Source organism: Sciurus vulgaris, assembly GCF_902686455.1.
Source record: "Sciurus vulgaris genome assembly, chromosome: 12".
Lineage (NCBI taxonomy): Eukaryota > Metazoa > Chordata > Mammalia > Rodentia > Sciuridae > Sciurus > Sciurus vulgaris.
This window is the reverse complement of record NC_136473.1, coordinates 91,564,657-91,571,236: the sequence shown is the minus strand read 5'-3', so window position 1 is coordinate 91,571,236 and position 6,580 is coordinate 91,564,657.

Sequence of the window (6,580 nt, the reverse complement as noted above, 5' to 3'; positions counted from 1 at the left end):
TGAAAAAAATGTAAAAGAATTTAGACTCATGTCTAGTGCATGGAAGAGAGTCATAAAACCATTTTCCTTATAGAATAAACAAAATTAAACTTAGAACTACAGATGTAATGTAATTCCAATTAAAATCTAATGATGTTCCTCATAGAAATAGAGAAAGCAATTATGAAAGTCTTCTGGAAGAATAAGAAACCCAGAATAGCCAAAACAATTCTGAGCAGGAAGAGTGAAGCAGGAGGTATCACAATAACAGACCTTAAACAATACGACAAAACAGTAGTAACAAAAATGGCATGGTATTGGCACCAAAATAGACAGGTAGAACATTGGTAGAGAATAGAAGACACAGAGACAAACACACATCAATACAGTTACTTCATACTAGATAAAGGTGCCAAAAACATACAATGGAGAAAAGATAACCTTTTCAACAAATGATGCTGTGAAAACTGGATATCCATATGCTGTAAATTGAAATTAAACCCCTATCTCTCACCCTGTACAAAACTCAACTCAAAATGGATCAAAGACCTAGGAATTAGACCAGAGACCCTGCAAAAAAAGAAGACAAAGTAGACCTGAATCTTCATCATGTTGGCTCAGGACCGGACTTCCTTAATACGATTCCCAAAGTGCAATGAAAGCAAGGATCAATAAATGGAATGGATTCAAACTAAAAAGCTTTTTCTCAGCAAAGGAAACAATCAATAATGTCAAAAAAGAGCGTACAGAGTGGGAGAAATCTTTTCCATGTGCACTTCAGATAGAGCACTAATCTCCAAACTTTGTAAAAACTTAAAATTTTTACACCAAGAATACAAATAACCCAATCAATAAATGGGCTAAGGAACCGGGCAGACACTTCACAGAAGAGGATCTACAAGCAATCAACAGATATATGAAAAAATGTTCAACATCTCTAGTAATTAGAGAAATGCAAATTAAAACAACTCTAAGATTTCATCTTACTTCAACTAGAATGGTTAATCCTTTTTAATGTGCATTTTCTTTATTTTTGTTCTCCATTATGGGCTGTAATCCCCCCCTTGGATTTCAGATCTGTGTAATTTTTGTTTTAATCTGTAGATGGTTATCAACATAAAAGGCTGAGGACATTCTCTCCTGACATCTTTCTCACTTCATTCTCAAAACATTAATTGTAACACAACTTGTTCTCAAGAGAACTTAAAATATAAATGCGTGTCATACATTTGCATATATATATATATATATTTTAAAATATTCACATCAGTTACTGTTTATTTCAAATTATTTAGGTTCTTTTTTATTGTGATTCAGCTCGGATATAATCTTTTTACCACACCATCTAACTTCTTAGTATGCCACAGATTATTCTCAGTGTTCTTTCCGTTCTGTAAGTATACTCACAATTATTCTAACACAAATTACACTATATCATACTTTTATCTGAATCACAGTTTCTCTCTACTAAAATGCAATTTTCTTAAGGACAGTCATGCTTTATTGCTTGTAATTTATTTTAAGTTTCTAGGATATATTAAGCTCAAGTAAAATCTTTGTATGAATGATTGAACAGAAATAAAATGGAATGCATTCAATGTCTTTTAGTATGTAGCATTAATATCTATACCTTCTGGCTAATGAATTGTATGAAATAAAAAAAACAAAGGTCACATTTGAATTGAATTTATGATTTGATTTCCAAATATTATATTTCATTTTAATACATGTGTACTCATATAGATGTATATGTAGTCAATTAAGATAATAACTAGAGATAATATAATAGTGATTGTGAAAATCAGTTTGAAATTCTAATGAGTTTGGGTTTTTTTCTATCCAAAATATTGGAAAATTAATAAAATTTCTCTTAACTAGATTTTAGGCTAGGTTTGTTAGGAGTATATTAATTCTTTATTGTTGAAATCCTTTCTGCAATGCTACCAGTAGTTTTAACATCAAAAAGAAGAAGAACAAAGCTATTTTTATTTCTTTTGGACCAAAGAGGTGAACTATAAAAAACAGGATCAGGAATTTGAGTCTCTTGATTTCTGTTGTGGTCTTACTTAATCCTTAGCATTTGAAAAGATACCTTCTATCCTTCTCCATCTTCCATACCACTTTAGAAATGTTCACTACCCCTGCAAATGTTGGAAGGCCCCCTCTCCAAGAGGGCATGTGTTTGAGGCAACTGTTATCTGTGTTGAATTGAAAGAAATGAAAGCTTTAAAACTAGACAAATATCATACTGGACACCATGCTAGCAAGTATTGGTTACAATGCCTAACTCATAGATTAAGTATAAAATTAAGTAGGGTCACATGAGAGGATGAAGAATACCATCAGCAATTTATCAATTGTTCATTGTATTCCTTGCTTGACGATATCAAATAGTCATTATGCATTAAATGATTTAGAGTTAGATTAGGTGTGCTAAAATATGAAAGTAATATTTAATCTTTTGATCAAAATCATAATATTTAGAAGAGTACATAAAAAAAAAAAAACTGAGAGTACCATGGCAGAATCACTAGGGATTTAAGAACTTACCTTAGGAAAAATATATCTGCCTATGAATGTTAAGTAAATACACTGAATTTTTAGTTTTAAGTTGTTTTTTAAAATTTTTAATTATTTATTTTTTAATTTTTACAGACTGAATTTTGGTTCATTGCATGCAAATGGGGTACAACTTTTTGTTTCTATAGTTGTACACAATGTAGTTTCAAACCATTCCTGTAATCATACATGTACATAAGGTAATGATGTTTGTCTCATTCCACCATCTTTCCTACCCCAACTACCCCCTCTCCTTTCCCTCTACACAATCCAAAGTTCCTCCATTCTTCTCTTATCCCCTATTATATTCCACCCCTATTATGTATCATTTTCTACTTATCAAAGAAAACAGGGTGAGAGATAGGGGTTTAATTTCATTTTACTGCATTTGGATTTCCAGTTTTCCCAGAGCCATTTGTTGAACATGCTATCTTTTCTCCATTGATGTGGGGGAAAAAGCAGGCTTTTACATTGCTGGTGGAATTGCAAATTGGTGTAGCCACTCTGGAAAGCAGTATGGAGATTCCTCAGAAAACTTGGAGTTGACCCAACTTTTGACAAGTTATCCCACTCCTGGTTTTACACCCAAAGACTTAAAATTAGTATAGTATAGTAACACAGCCACATCAATGTTTATAGAAGCTCAATTCATAATAGCTAAATTGTGGAACCAACCTAGATACCCTTCAACAGATGAATAGATAAATAAAATGTGGTATATATACATAATGGAATATTATTCAGTCATAAAGAAGAATAATATTATGGCATTTGCAGATAAATAGATGGAATTGGAGAATATCATACTAAGTAAAATAAGCCAATCCCAAAAAACCAAAGGCCAAGTATTTTACCTGATAAGTGGATGAGGATATATAATGAGGGTGGGGGGTGGGGGGTGAGAGAAGAATGGAGGAACTTTAGATTACATAGAGGAAAATGAGAGGGAGGAGGGATGGGGTTATGAAAAATGGTGAAATGAGATAGACATCACTACCCTGTGTACATGTATGATTACAGGATTGGTAAGTATGAATCTACACCGTGCACAACCATAGAAATGAAAAGATGTACCCCATTTGTGTACAATGAATCAAAATGCAGTCTGTAAAAAAGTAAAAGCTAAATAAAAAAAATTATTTAAAAAAAAATACCCATACCATTCAAAGTAAAATACAGATTCACTGCAATCACTATCAAAAACCCAAGGGATATTTTATTTGAAAAAAATAATTTTAAAAGCTATACTAAAATTCACTAGAAATCACAAAAGAGCCTGAATAGTCACAGCAATTTTGAGGATTAAAATAAAACTTCTGATGTAATATTTTATTTTAAAATATCTTACAATCTATTGGAATCAAAATAGCATGGTCCAGACATAATTACAAGCATACAGACAAATGTAAGAGAATAAACAGCTCAGAAATAAGCCATGTTTATATATGATATGGTCCACTGATTTTCCACAAGGGTGTCAAGATTACATAATTGGGGAAGTGTAGTCTTTTCAAAAATTGGTCTTGGTAAAACTGGATATCCACCCACAAAGGGTTGAAATTGGACTGTTATCAACATCATGCAAGTTAATTAAAAAGATATTGAAGACTTAAAATCTGAAGCCATAAAATTCTTTAAAAAAAAAACTTGGGGGAAAACCTCCTTAAAAATTAGACTTGCCAATGATTCTTAGATATAACACCAAAAGCATGAGCAATACAAATAGAAATAGGCACATGGAATTACATCAAACTAAAATGATTCTGCACAGCAAAGGAAACAATCCACGAAATACAAAGTCTCAAAATAGGATCAAAATATTTGCAAATCATATATGTGACAAAGGCTTGACATATAGAATATGTAAGGAATTCATAGAACTCAATACCTAAAAGAACAACAAAACAAAATTCAAATGATTCAATTAAAACTGGGCTAAGAACTGGAACTGACATTTTCCTGTACAACACATATGATAATCAGCAGTTACATGAATATGAACTCAACATCACTAATCATCATGAAACACAAACCAAAAGCTTAAGGAGACATAATCTCCTACCTGTTAGCGGGGTTATTATCAATAGTAATAAAAACAACAACAACAATAAATTAAAACCAAGATATAACAAGGGCTAGGAAGAATATTAAGAACAGAAAACCCTTTACACAGTTAGTCGGAATGTAAACTGGTGACACTCATAAAGGAAATAGAATGGAGGCATTTAAAAAAAAAATAGAACTACCTTTAATATAACAACTCCAATTCTGGGCATATATACACAAGAGTTGAAATCAGGATTTTGATGAGATGATTTCATGGGTACCTATTTATCTTCCCAAATTTATCAAGGTTTTTTTTATTAGTTACATAGTATAGCTTTCTGCATGTCAATTATACTATTAGAAAGTGGTTTGAATTATACTACTCTGAAACAAAGTATAAACTTTGTGTTAAGAGTACCAAAATCAAGTAATTTTCAAAGTTCAGTTTGAGTTATATAGAAGCATATTAACAGATCTGTACAACTAGACTACCCTTATATTTTCAGAATATAATGTGCATGGAATTAAATTTATGATAAACAGAATTTGTCAGAATACCTCTTTGGATATCTCACATGTTTATTAATTAGGTTTAAAATAACTTTTTTTCTGATTACATTATGTGTTTACCATTAGATAAAGATAATGTGTGATTTAAGATAAAAACACAATATTGTTTGAAGCAAGGTCTTGAATACATATAACTTAGGAGCTAAAATTTTATTAAAATAACATTACATTATATCTTGGTTTAAAGAAATTTAGGATCATTTGAGCAAGTACCCTTTCTATGCAAATTTGCAATATACCTACCTTTGTTTTAATATATTTTTTAAAAACTTCAGAGGACCATACTTAGCTATAGGGAATCATGGCTATGGGTAGAAATTCTCTAGGAGCTATTCCTGATGAGTGAGTTCAGTTCTGATGATGTTTTATGCTTTTATTCCTCTGTTAGAGCTAAATATTAACATTTCTACCAAACGTTGCAAACTTCATAAGTTATTACAATTGTGAAAGGATGTTAATTAATCATTTCTGACTCATATTGTTGGTTCTGATTTGACTTGGTCATTAATATATAATTTGTCCGTTATAGGGTTTTAGCAGAAAGTAGGTCATTCTCCCTTATGTATTTGATTTAAATCATATTTTTGTTTCTCCTCCTATTCTATAACTGACTAATCCCTTGTTATTATCCATTTTTTTCATTCTATTTTAATATTCATATGTTCAGGCTTTATATTTTCTAATGCATGGTTGCCTAAATATATATTTTCAGTAAAAATAACAATCTAAAGAGACTTCCAGTTTACAATTCCTTTTATGTATTACTAGAAATATCTGCTTATATTTTGTGGTAGACTTTTAATCTGTGTACATAGCAGACATTGGTCTATAGTTATTTTTGTCGTAATGTGATTTTGGTGTAAGTGTAATGCTATATTCACAGAAATGAGTTAGAAAGTCTTCCCCTCTGCTTCTATTTTCTGGAATAGACTGGATAGATTAATATCATGGCTTCTTAAAAGTTTGGGAGAATTTACCAGTGAAATAATCTTGGTCTGGAACTTCCTTTTGGGGAAACGTAGTATTTATTTAATTGATTTTTAATAAATTTACCCTTATGCAAATTTATCAATTTCTCCTTGTAATTTTGATAATTTGTCTTTCAAATAATTGGTCCATTTCATCTATTTTTAGATGTCTACATGTTAAGTATATTCATTTCTTCTTGGATATTCGATCCCATAGTGATTTACATTATTATGTAATGCCCTTCTCTCCATCCGTTAATTTTCTTTGTCCCAAAGTCCATTTTCTCTGAAATCAAAATCTTGGCAGGAAATCATAAAGAGCTGATACCAGCAACAAAATATTTTTTTTTCCATTCTTTTTTTTTTATTGTAAACAAATGGGATACATGTTGTTTCTCTGTTTGTACATGGAGTAAAGGCATATCATTTGTGTAATCATAAATTTATATAGGGTAATG